The 13,695-nt window shown below is 43.5% G+C and overlaps 1 pseudogene; it reads left to right on the top strand.

Moving 5' to 3' along the window:
- The first annotated feature begins 10,451 nt into the window (after positions 1 to 10,451).
- LOC118969519 (olfactory receptor 4S2-like) lies at positions 10,452 to 13,433 on the top strand (annotated as a pseudogene).
- The last annotated feature ends 262 nt before the right edge of the window (positions 13,434 to 13,695 follow it).

Raw genomic sequence — 13,695 nt, 5'->3', positions numbered from 1 at the left:
GCCTGCGTGGTCATATGATATGCTGACGGGCCAAGGACAGTGGGTAGCCAACCAGACCGCCTTCCCCTTACAGGTATACGCACAAATAAACACGTGCGCCGCCAAGGCATGGAAAGCCCTCACCAACAAAGGAGAAGTATCAGGCAATTTGACAAAAATTATTCAGGGGCTGAGCGAGCCATTTTCTGACTTTGTCGCTCGTATGATGGAGGCCGCAGGCAGAATATTTGGAGATCAGGAACAAGCAATGCCCCTAGTGGAGCAATTAGTATTTGAACAATGTACCAAGGAATGCAGACAGGCGATAACACCCTGGAAACAAAAAGGGATACATGCCTGGTTGAAAGCCTGTAGAGAAATAGGAGGGCCACTCACCAATGCGGGCCTAGCCGCGGCCATATTACAGAGCCACAAACAAGCCAGGATCACTAACAGAAGTATCAAATGCTTTCAATGCGGGAAATTAGGACATATAAAGAGAGAGTGTAGGAGCCCAGCTTCAGAACAAACAACCCAAAAGACCCCTGGGTTATGCCCTAAGTGTAAGAAAGGCAGGCATTGGGCCAATGAGTGCCAGTCTATTAAAGATATAGAAGGGAAACCCTTAGAACTGCCAAAAAACGCCCAGAGGGGCCCCCGTCACCAGAGCCCGCAAATATATGGGGCAACCAGCACGCAAGTGTCATTCGGGAACAACCAGGCCCCCCAAGGAGAGCCACTTCAGGTTCCGTGGGATTGGACATCCGTGCCACCACCAGAATAGTGTTAACTCCACAGATGGGAGTTCAGCCTATCCCTTCAGACTTTAAAGGCCCCCTACCACCAAATACCATTGGGTTACTCCTAGGGCGCTCTTCTGCTGCATTGAAAGGCCTGGTAGTTCATCCCAGAGTTATAGATCAAGATTATGAAGGACAGGTAAAAATCATGTGTTCGGCTCCCAGAGGAATCTACCCTATATCCCCGGGAGACCGCATAGCCCAGCTCTTAGTTTTACCTAGTCTCCACGCCAATTATCCTGCTACCAACACGGAGAGGGGAGAAAGGGGCTTCGGCTCCTCTGACTGGGATTCAGCCTTCATAGTATTAGATTTAGCAGACAGACCAAAATTAACTCTTCAAATAGAGGGAAAGAGCTTTGAGGGAATCCTAGACACTGGAGCAGATAAAAGTATTATCTCTGCAACCTGGTGGCCCTCCAAGTGGCCTGTGACCCAATCCTCACATTCATTACAAGGTTTAGGATATGAGTCAAGCCCTTCAATTAGTGCCAAACCATTGAAATGGCGAGCCCCTGAAGGACAAGAGGGTACAGTCACCCCTTATGTACTCCCTCTACCGGTCAATTTATGGGGGAGGGATGCCATGAGAGACTTAGGCCTCAAACTCATTAATGAATACTCCACCCCTGCCCAAGGCATGATGATGGACATGGGATACATCCCTGGCAAGGGGCTGGGGAAACACCAACAGGGACACATAGAGCCCATCCTGCCCAAAGTAAAGAATGACCGTCACGGCCTGGGTTTTTCATAGGGGCCATTGAAGATGCCATTCCCATACCTTGGCTCACAGAGGAGGCTGTATGGGTTCCTCAGTGTCCCCTATCCTCTGAAAAATTAGAAGCAGCTCATTGCTTAGTTCAAGAGCAGCTCCAAGTGGGACACCTAGAACCCTCTGTGTCCCCATGGAACACACCCATATTTGTAATCAGGAAAAAGTCAGGATCATGGAGGTTGCTTCATGATCTGAGAGCAGTAAATGCTCAAATGAGAATGCTTGGACCCGTACAACGGGGACTGCCACTCCTCTCTGCCTTACCCAAAGAATGGAAAGTGCTCATAATAGATATTAAAGATTGTTTCTTTTCTATACCTCTAAGCTCCAAGGACAGGGAAAGATTTGCTTTTACTTTGCCAGCTATTAACCATGAACAACCCGATGCCAGATTTCAGTGGAAGGTCCTCCCTCAAGGAATGGCAAATAGCCCCACCATATGTCAACTGTACGTTCAGCGAGCGCTAGACCCAATTCGTAAGACCTATCCCACGCTAAAGATCATCCATTACATGGATGACATCCTTCTTTGCTCCCCACAACCAGCGGAAATAGAAGAAGCATATATAGATCTCACTAGATCCCTAGAAAATTGGAGACTGAATATAGCAAGCGAGAAGGTCCAAAAATCTAGTGTTAGCAAATTCCTAGGAGCAACCATTTACACAGATGTAATTTGCCCCCAAAAGCTTGAGATAAGACATAATCAATTGCGAAATTTGAATGACTTCCAAAAACTCCTAGGGGATATTAATTGGTTGCGCCCATACTTAAAGATACCCACCACTGAATTGACTCCACTATTTAAAACCCTAGAAGGAGACCCACAACTAACGTCACCGCGCTCCCTCACACCTGAGGCATTACAAGCCATTCGCAAAGTAGAACAGGCTTTGATGACAGCACAATTAAATAGAGTGCAATCGAATGAACCCTTTGAGTTGTGTGTGCTTCCCACCCCGGAGCTGCCAACAGCAGTTTTATGGCAGCACGGCCCACTGATCTAGATCCATCCCCAAGCCTCTCAGGCTAGGACAATAGAGTACTATCCGGCAGCCGTGGCCAAACTTGCTTTGAGAGGAGTAAAAACCTCCATGACACATTTCGGAGAGGCTCCAGCTAAAATTATAACCCCTTACAGCGTAGAACAGATACAAGTATTATGTGCTATGAACGATGATTGGGCCATACTTGCTTACAGTTTCTCAGGAACCTTTGATAATCATTTCCCTAAACATCCCCTCATCAACTTCGCCAAAAATCATCTCCTAGTATTTCCTCGGGTCACTAGCCTAACCCCGCTGCCTCATGGAAAAACAGTTTACACGGACGGGTCTAAGACAGGCACAGGTGCCTATGTCCATGATGGCAAAGTTGTGACAAAAGGCTACACGCCTGACACTCCACAAATAGTGGAATGTCGCATAGTCTTAGAGGTCCTACAAATCTTTCCTGAACCTTTAAATATTGTGTCTGACTCCTGTTATGTAGTTAATGCAGTCAAATCTCTAGAAGTGGCCGGGCTAATCAAAGCGTCCAGCCCAGTAGCCACTTTGTTCAAACAGATACAATCAGCACTACTTCATAGGCAATCTCCTTTGTATATAACTCATATCAGAGCACATTCAGGCCTTCCCGGGCCTATGACCCAAGGCAACCACCTGGCAGACCTCGCAACCAGAAGCATAGCCTTTCCCCTGCTAGACCCTGTCACCACAGCTTCAAAATTCCACACACAGTTTCATGTCACTGGCGAAACGCTGCGCAGGCGGTTTAGCATAACCAGGGCCGAAGCTAGGAACATTGTCCTTAGCTGCCAACACTGCTGCAGCTTCCTTCCTGCACCTCATGTTGGGATCAACCCCAGAGGTATTAGGCCTTTACAAGTTTGGCAAATGGATGTGACGCATATTTCGTCTTTTGGGAAACTGAAATATGTACATGTATCCGTGGATACTTGTTCAGGAGTCATCTTTGCCTCCCCATTGTCAGGAGAGAAAGCTTCCCATGTCATCCAGCACTGCCTTGAGGCTTGGAGCGCATGGGGGTTACCACAGATTCTGAAAACAGACAATGGCCCAGCCTATACCTCTACAAAATTTGCTCAATTTTGTCATCACATGGGGATAAAACATATCACTGGCCTTCCCTACAACCCACAGGGTCAAGGGATTGTGGAACGCGCGAACCGCACGCTCAAATCCTATTTACTTAAACAAAAAGGGGGAATTGAAGATATACCCCCCACACCAAAAACTGCCATAGCCCTAGCACTTTTCACTATAAATTTTTTGAATCTGGATGCTCAAGGCCATACAGCAGCGGATCGCCATAAGCAGTGGCCAAAAGACCCACAAGAACTAGTAAAATGGAAGGACGTGTTATCTAACCAATGGAAGGGCCCGGATCCAATCATAATCAGATCCAGGGGAGCTGTGTGTGTTTTCCCCCAGGGTGAAGAAAATCCCTTCTGGATCCCGGAGCGCCTAATGAGGAAAGTCCTAAACAAAGGAGATGACTTCGCTATACCTCCTGACCCTGCTCCTGACACTGGAGACCCCGACTCAGGGAGTATTGAGATGGGGAATCCTGTCTGCCTTTCCTAAGCCTATGCCTGTCCGTTTCAATGCAGCCGTTTTTCCGCGCTTTTTCACTACCAATACTAGTATGAACTTGCCCTACTTAGTTAAAGACACCCTAGTAGCTCCCCTGGGAGAAAACCGATCCTTCGTAACTAATGGGTCATTATGCTTCACCACTCAGAATCTAGCTGGCTGTATCTCCCTGAAACGGAGGAAATACGGATGGTTCAGTGACATAATTCTAGAGGCCAGTAGCCTCCCCGTTATGTCAGCTAAATTTGAAGGGCCTAATAAGGAAGGGAGCCCGTCCTATAAGAACATGACTATCCACCAGATGGTTCTCTGGATCAATGGCACATTTGTACACTCTCCCAGGAACAATTCCACTGACAGGCCTCGTCAACCCAAATATGCCTCCCATTGTGTGGGCGACTATGAGGGAGAGCTGTGGCCCTGGACTGACTGTCAGTCAACTGTAGTAACGTGGGCAACTGAGAGGCAGGAGTTTACCATCTCCCCAGATATGGAGGGACGGCCAGCCAATGAGGCTTGGTGGCCAGTAAAGGTGCTCGAAGGCGAGTTTCGTCAGCAGCTGAGCATGAACCCCTTCCATAAATGGATGCTGTGTGGAGTCAATGGCTCGTGTACCGACCTCTCCCCCTTTTCCGCCCTCCAGGGTGGGGGAATCGGTGTAAAAAATATCACCTTTTGGTGCGAGAATAACCACATGCGCGCACACTGGAACATGATCATGACCCATAACAACGAGAACTACACGTGTTCAGCAAAATCAGGTCCAGAGTCACCTAATTCCCTTTTTCCACCTTCTCCAGTATGCGTATACCCCCCATTTCTGTTTATCTTATCCAATAGTAGCTTTGACTCCTGCTCCAATGAAACCTGCTTTCTGTCTCAGTGTTGGGATGCGCGTAACTTTACCAATGCTTTGGTAGTCCGCATCCCCCGTTGGGTCCCTGTTCCCGTAGATGCCCCTAACACCATGACTCTGTTTCGAGAAAGGCGCGATTTTGGTGTTACAGCCGCCATAGTGCTCCTGATCTCCGCGACTGCGGTCGCAGCCACCGCCACTGGTATAGCTTTAGACACCTCCATCAAATCGGCTACAGAGCTCAATAACCTTGCAGCCTCAGTAGCTTCTGCCCTGGACCAACAGTCCACACTTGATGGCAAACTGAAAGGAGGAATAATGATCCTCAGTCAACGCATAGATCTCGTGGAGGAACAAATGGAGGTGCTCTGGCAAATGGCCCAATTGGGATGTGAGCGGAAATATCGTGCCCTCTGCATCACTAGCATTCAATATAAAAATTTTACACGGGCAGCTAATATGTCACGAGACCTGTCCCAGTATCTTTCAGGAAACTGGTCCCAAGACTTCGATGGGACACTAGAAGAGCTGCGGCGAGAAATTATCCACATCAACTCCACCCGTCTAGATATCTCCGTAGCGGAAGGACTCTCTTCCTGGTTCCTCAGAGCTCTCTCCCACGTCAAGGAGTGGGCGGGCATGGCTGGGATGGGCGTGTTCCTGCTTGGAGGTCTCATGCTCTTACTCTGGTTGTTATACAGACTCCGCAACCAACATAAGCAGGACAAGGTGATCCTTGCTCAAGCCCTAATGGCGATAGACGTTGGCGCCTCTCCCCAATTGTGGCTCAACATGCTTAAGAAGGAAGCTCGGCTTTAGCTTGAGGTAGCTCTTGCACCCTGAGCCCATGTGGCACTGCACCAGGCCCGAGTACCTCAATGCTTAATCACAGCTTTCTTTAAGAAGCTCATGGTGCAAGAGGGTTGAGAAAAAGGGTCCAAACCCTTTGTACCAAGCGGTCCCAACGCCAGCCAGAGGATGCGAGGCAAAGCACTGCAAGAGGTCTTGGACCCCTCTGAGAGGCATGCCTGACTGCATAGGGGTAGATGCCCAGAACCCCTCTCCAAAAAGGGGGCATCAGGAAGTATGATGGAGGTCAGGCCTCTGTCTCCGCCTCTGCTGGCAAGTTCCGCCTTGAGCTTCTGTTAGACAAAAAAGGGGGAGATGTTGGCAGCCGCGCTCAGAAAATAGCGCCCAATGCAGGGCAGCCGGAAGGCCCCGAACTTCCTAATGACAAATCATCCCACACCACTAAACTACATGCTAATTGCGCCTTGGCATAAGGACCAATGAGACCCACCAAATGGTTATGCTAATAAGGCATATGGAGCCGCACCAACCAGGTCAGAGCATGAGAACTATATAAGCAAGCCTCTCCTTCCCCTCTGGGTCCTGCCCAACTCATTTGTTTCACAAAGAGCTGAAGAATAAAGCTTTCTGCAGAAGAATCCTGCTGTTGTTGCATGCTGTTCTTGCCGGCGAGGACAGGGCACGCGACACTCCATAAATGATTGAAATCACTTGACTTTCTCAGCTTGACTTATTTATTTCACTGAGCATAATACTCTCTAGATCCATCAATGTTGTTGCAAATGGTAGGATTTGTTTTCCTCTTATGGCCGAATAATATTCCATTGTGTATATATACCACCTTTATCCATTGATCTACTGATAGACACTTAGGTTGCTTTCATGTCTTGGCTATTGTAAATAGTGCCTTGATAAACATAGGGGTGCATATGTCTTTTTGAATCTGGGGTCTGTTTTCCTTGAGTAAATTTCTAGGAGTGGAATTCATGGGTCAAATGGTATTTCTATTTGTAGTTTTTTGAGGAACCTCCATACTGCTTTCCACAATGGTTGAACTAACTTATATTCCCATGAACAGTGTAGGAGGATTCTCCTTTCTCCACATCCTCTCCAGCATTTGCTGTTGCTTGTCTTTTGGATGTTGGCCATCCTAACTGGTGTGAGCTGGTATTTCATTGTGGTTCCACTTTGCATTTCCCTGATAATTAGCAATGTGGAGCATCTTTTCATGTGCCTATTGGCCATCTGAAATTCTTCTTTGGAGAAGTGTCTGTTCAGATCCTCTGCCTATTTTTTAATTGGGTTATTTGCTTTTTGGGTTTTGAGGTGTGTGAACTCTATGTATTTTGGATATTCACCCCTTATCAGATATGTCATTTCCCAGTATATTCTCTCATACTGTAGGATGCCTTTTTGTTCCGCCGATGGTGTCCTTTGCTGTACAGAAGCTTTTTAGTTTGATGTAGTCCCATTTGTACATTTTTGCTTTTGTTTTCTGTACCTGAGGAAATATGTTCAGGAAAAGGTTGCTCATGTTTCTGTTCAAGAGATTTTTGCCTATGTTTTCTTCTAAGAGTTTTATGGTTTCAAGACTTACATTTATGTCTTTGATCCAATTCAAGTTTATTTCTGTGAATGGTGTTAGACATTAATCCAGTTTCATTCTCTTACACGTAGTTGTCCAGTTTACCAACACCAATTGTTGCAGAGGCTGTGATTTCCTCCTTGTATATCCATGGCTCATTTATCATATATTTATTGGTCATATATGTGTGGGTTTATATCTTGACTCTCTATTCTATTTCATGGTCTTTGGGTCTCTTCTTGTGCCAGTACTGAATTGTCTTGATTACTGTGGCATTCTAGTAGAGGTTGAAGTCAGGGAGCATAATCCTCCCAGCTTTACTCTTCCTTCTCAGGATTGCTTGGCTATTTGGGATTTTCTTTGGTTCCATATGAATTTGAGAACCATTTGTTCCAGTTCATTGAAGAATGCTGTTGGTATTTTGATAGGGAGTGCATTGAATCTGTAGATTTTGACAGATTTGGCCATTTTGACAATACTTTTCTGTTTTCACTAATTTTTTCTATTGTTTTATTCTTCTTGATTTTATTATTTCTTCTCTGATCTTTATTCTGTTCTCCTTCTATTGACTTTGGGTTCATTTGTTATTCTTTTCTAGTTTTATTAATTGTGAATTTAGATGGTTCTTTTGGGATTGTTCTTCCTTCTTGAGATAGGCCTGAATAGCTATATACTGTCCTCTTAGAACTGCCTGAATTGCTATACACTGTCTTCTTAGAACTGCCTTCGTTGCATCCCACAGAAGTTGGGGCATTGAGCTGTTTTTTTATTTGTCTACATATATTGCTTGATCTCTGTTTTTATTTGGTCATTGATCCACTGATTATTTAGGGACATGTTGTTAAGCCTCCATGTGTTTGTGGGCCTTTTTCTTTTCTTTGCACAATTTATTTCTAGTTTCATACCTTTATGGTCTGAGGAGTTGCTTGATACAATTTCAATCTTTTTGAATTTACTGAGGCTATTTTTTATGGCCTAATATGTGATCTATTCTAGAAAATGTTCCTTGTGCACTTGAAAAGAATGTGTATCCTGCTGCTTTTGGGTGGAGTGCTCTGTAGATGTCTGTTAAGTACATCTCTTCCAATATGTTGTTCAGTGTCTTTGTCTCCTTACTTATTTTCTGACTGGTTGATCTGTGTTTTGTAGTGAGTTGTGTGTTGAAGTCCCCTAAAATGAACGCACTGCATTCTATTTCCCCCTTTAATTCTCTTAGTATTTATTGCATATATTTGGTTTCTTCTATGTTGGGTTCATAGATATTTATAATAGTTATATCCTCTTGTTGGACTAACCCCTTTATCATTATATAATGTCCTATCATTATATAATGTCTCTTGTTACTTTGTTTTGAAGTCTATTTTATCTGATACAAGTATGCAACTCCTACTTTTTCCCATTATTTGCATGAAATATCTTTTTTCATCCCTTCACTTTTAGTCTATGTATGTCCTTGGCTTTGAAGTAAGTCTCTTGTAGGCAGCATATAGATGGGTTTTGCTTTTTTATCTATTCTGTAACTCTACATCTTTTGATTGGTGCATTCATTCCTTTTACATTTAGGGTGTTTATCAAGAGATATGTACTCATTGCCATTGCAGGCTTTGGATTTGTCATTACCAAAGGTTCAAGGGAAGCTTCTTTTACTATCTAACCGTCTAATTTTACTCCCTTATTACATGATTATAAACACAATCTGAAGATATTTTTTTCTCCCCCTTCTTTTTCTGCCTCCTCTACTCTTTATATGTTAGGTGTCATATTCTGTACTCTTTTCTTTGTGTATACCTTGACTATTGTTGTCGGTACCTGATTTAATTTTGCATTCAATTAGGAATTAACTGGTCTCCTTCCTTTACTGTATTATTTTCTTCACTGATGACAGCTATTTAGCCTTAGAAGTACTTCCATCCAGAGCAGTCCCTTTAAAATACACTGTAGTGACCGTTTGTGAGAGGTAAATTCCCTCAACTATTGCTTCTCTGGAAATTGTTTAATCCCTCCTACAAATTTACATGGTAATATTTCTGGGTGGAGTGTTCTTGGTTTGAGGCTCTTCGGTTTCATTTCATTAAATATATCATGTATTCCCTTCTTTCCTGTAAGGTTTCTGCTAAAAGTCTGATGATAGCCTGATGGGTTTTCCTTTGCAGGTGATCTTTTATCTCTCTCTGGCTGCTTTTAATACTCTGTCCTTATCTTGATCTTTGTCATTTTAATTGTTATATGTTTTGGTATTGTCTCCCTAGGGTCCCTTGTGTTGGGAGATCTGTGCACATCCATGGCCTGAGATACTATTTCCTTCCCCAGATTGGGGAAATTTTAGCTATTATTTCTCCAAAAGTACTTTCCCTTTTTCTCCCTCTTCTTCTTTTGGTACCCCTGTAATGCAAATATTGTTCCATTTGGAATGATTACAGAGTTGTTTTATTATTGTTTCATTTCTAGAGATCCTTTTTTCTCTCTCTGCCTCAGTTTTGTATTCCTGTTCTCTAATGTCTGTTCCTATACCTCTTCTAGTCTGCCTTTAAGTCCCTCTATTTCATGTTTCATTTCAGATCTGTATTTTCAGTTTCTATCTCTTTCTTGAATTTGTCCCTGACATCCTTAATATTTCTCTGTAGCTCCTTTATCATGTTTATGATTTTTATTTTGAAATCTGCATCAAGAAGATTGGTGATTTCAGTTTCACGAGCCCTCATTCTTGTGTTTGATGGATTTGGGATTGAACAAGGTTCTTCTGCCTTTCCATAATCCCACTGAATGATGACAAATATTAGTTTTGTGTAAGCATCCCTCTAGTGCCCAGAAACACTGTTATTCAGAGCTGCCCAGCACCTGGAGCAATGTTTGTGGTCACAGGCATGTGGTGCCAGTGCCTACCCTAAAGAGAGAGCTCTTTCCTGCTTCCCAGCTGCAGTGACTGACTCTGCTCTCAGGGCCAGTGAGTCGTGCATGCAATGATCAGCCTCTGCATTAAGACCCTAAGCTGTTGTAGGAAGGCCTGCCCTCTTGCTAGCTTGGAGCAATGGTGGGGTCACAGGTGAGCCATGCCAGTGTCTGCTGGGAGGACAGAGCTCTTTCCTTCTTACTGCAGCAGTGCCTGCCTATGCTGTCAGGTACAGTTACCACACACAGGGAGTAGCCTCTGTGTTAAGCCTGCATAGTTGCCATAGGTGGGGCTGCACTCTGACTGGCCTGGGGTGATGGTCGGTGCAGCAGGCTTGCATGCAGGTGCCTGCAGGAAGGAAGGAGTGGCAGGCTGCTTATTGTGGTGGGGTCCTTTGGGGCTGCATTACCTGCCAAGGGGGATGGAGCACCTGAAACTCCTGAAATTCCAAACCTGCTGTGCTAAGTGTACCAGGACAATTTTGTCCACCTGTTAGTTCTCCTGAACAGCAAGCTCTGTGTACTCCTTGCTCCCGTAGCAGCCCTCTCACTATTGGAAAGTCTTTCAAAGTGCCCACCTTTCTTTTGTCCCAGAGCTGCCGATTGAGGGAACCTGTTCTCCACAAGTGGCTGAAATCTCAGTCTCTGACCTTGCTTTTGAACCGCTCTAATTCGAGAGCACCATGCAGTGTGAGCTTGTGCTCCCAGAGTATATTTCTAGGGCTGAGTTTTTAGCAGTCCTTGGCTTCTACTCCCTTCCTGAACTGTTTCTCTTCCTCCTGCAGGTGAGCTGCGGTGGGAATAGTGCTTGGGTCATGCCAGGTCATGGTTTTGTTACTTTACCCTTTTCCATGATGCAGATTTTTTCTGTAATGTAGATTTTCTTTTCTCTTTTCCCATATGCAAACTGCCTGATACAATCTTATTTCTGGTCACTCTTTTAGGAATAGTTTTACTTGCTGTATTTTCATACTATATGTGGTTTTGGGAGGATATTTATGCCTCACTTCTTATGCCACCATCTTTTTTCCTCCACTTGTTCATTTTTTAGTTTGTTTCCCTTGCCCAGGAGGATGTATACAGAAAAAAAAAATTATTTGTGCTGATATTTGAGAGTCTTGTGTATGTTTCCTTCAAAGAGTTTTATCGTCTCATGTCTTATATTTAGTATTTTAATCCATTTCAAGTTTACTTTTCAGTATGGTGTTAGAAAGTGATCCAGTTTTATTCTCTTGCATTTAGCTGTCCAGTTTGGCAAACACCATTTATTGAAGAGACCATCTTTTACCTATTGCATATTCTTGACTCCTGTGTCATACAATAATTGTCTACCTATGCATGACTTTATTTCTGGGCTCTCTATTTTATTCCAGTAATCTACAAGTCTGTTTTTGTGCCAGTACCATACTCTTTAAATCACTGTAGCTTTGTAGTATAGCATGAATTCTGGAATTGAGATACCCCAGCTATGTTCTTCTTTCTCAAGGTTTCTCTGGCTATTGGGGTCTTTCGTGGTTCCATATGAACTTCAGGATTATTTTCTCTAGTTCAATAAAAATGCTATTGGTGTTTCGATAGGGGTTACATTGAAACTGTAAATTGCTTTGGGCAGGATGCCATTTTAAAAAAATAATTCTTATTATCCATGAGCATGAGAGTATACTCTTTAGAGTATAAGACACTCATGAAAGAATTGATTTTGTATTCTGCCACTTTACAGAATTCAGCTCTAATTGTTTTTGTTGAAGTCTTTAGGGTTTTCTACATATGGTATGTCATATGCAATAGTGACAGTTTTAATTCTTACCAATTTGTTTGCCCCTTAGCTCTTTTTCTTGTCTGATCTCTGTGACTAGGGCTTCCAGGACTATGTTGAATAAAAGTGGTGAGAGTGGGCATCCTTCTCTTGCTCCCGATCTTAGAGGAAAAGCTTCCAGCTTTTACCATTGCATATACTGTTAACTCTAGTTTTGTCATAAATGGCCTTTATTGTCTAGAGGTATTTTCCATCTATACCCACATTGTTGAGAGCTTTTATCATGAATGGATGTTGAGTTTTGTCAAATGACTTTCACCTTCTACTGAGATGATCGTATGGTTTTCAGCCTTCCTTTTTTTTTCATTTGGTGTTACACATTGATTTATTAATATTGTACCATCTTGAATCCCTGGAATAAATCCCACTTGGTAGTGGTGGATGATCCTTTTGATGCATTCTTCAATTTGGTTTTCTAATATTTTGTTGAGGAGTTTTGCATTTATGTTCATCAATGACATTGGTCTATAATTTTCTTTTATTATAGTGTTGTTGTCTGGTTTAGCTAGTAGAGTAGTACTAGACTCAGAGAATGCATTTGGAAGTATTTCCTTCTCTTCTATATTTTAGAATACCTCAAGAAGGATAGATACTTTTCTTCTTCATGATAGAATTCACCCACAAAGCCACTTGATTGTTGACCTACTAGCCAAGAGAAAAACTATCTCCTATGTGGGGTGCATGTTGCAACTCTTTGGGGCCCATTTCTTAGGTTGCACTGAGATCTTCATCCTCACTGTAATGGCCTATGATCGTTATGTGGCTATCTGTAAATCCCTGCACTACACTAAGACGTTGCGGGGAATCTGGGCAGGTGGGTTCCTACCCTCCGCTGTCCAGGTGGCTCTGGTAGTCCAGCTGCCCTTCTGTGGGCCCAGAGAGATCAATCACTACTTTTGTGTCGTGCACCCTGTCCTGAAACTTGCCTGCGCAGACACATAACTTGTGGGTGCTGTTGTGACAGCCAACAGTGGTACCAACGCCCTGGGGAGCTTTGTTATCCTGCTGATCTCCTACACCATCATTCTGGTGTCCCTGAGAAAGCAGTCAGCAGAAGGCAGGCGCAAAGCTCTCTCCCCCTGCAGCTCCCACGTCGCTGTGGTCATCATCTTCTTTGGTCCCTGTACTTTCATGTATATGCGCCCTGATACTACCTTTAGAGAAGATAAGATGGTGGCTGTATTTTACACCATTATCACCCCCATGTTAAATCCCCTGATTTATACACTGAGAAACGCAGAAGTAAAGAATGCAATGAAGAAACTGTGGGACAGGAAGGTTTTCTGGGAGGCTAATGGAAAATAGTTGTAAAAGTAACAATTTAAGCTGGATTCTCTTAAATGTCCCCATCTGTACAATGAAGGGAGTAATAGCAACCGTACAGGGTTTCCTTGGAGGAACACACAAAAGAACAACATATTCTACAGAAAGAAGGTATTATTTATCTAATTGTAATTATTTATTATAAAACATGTGATAATAATTGATTATACTGGTTCTAATGTTTCATATTCATGTCAGAAATTCAGCATGACCATAGTTGCATTCAATACATATATATTGTGTG

Source organism: Manis javanica, chromosome 6, assembly GCF_040802235.1.
Source record: "Manis javanica isolate MJ-LG chromosome 6, MJ_LKY, whole genome shotgun sequence".
NCBI classification, from domain to species: domain Eukaryota; kingdom Metazoa; phylum Chordata; class Mammalia; order Pholidota; family Manidae; genus Manis; species Manis javanica.
The sequence above is the reverse complement of the archived record's forward strand: the minus strand, read 5'-3'. Positions and strand labels throughout refer to the sequence as shown.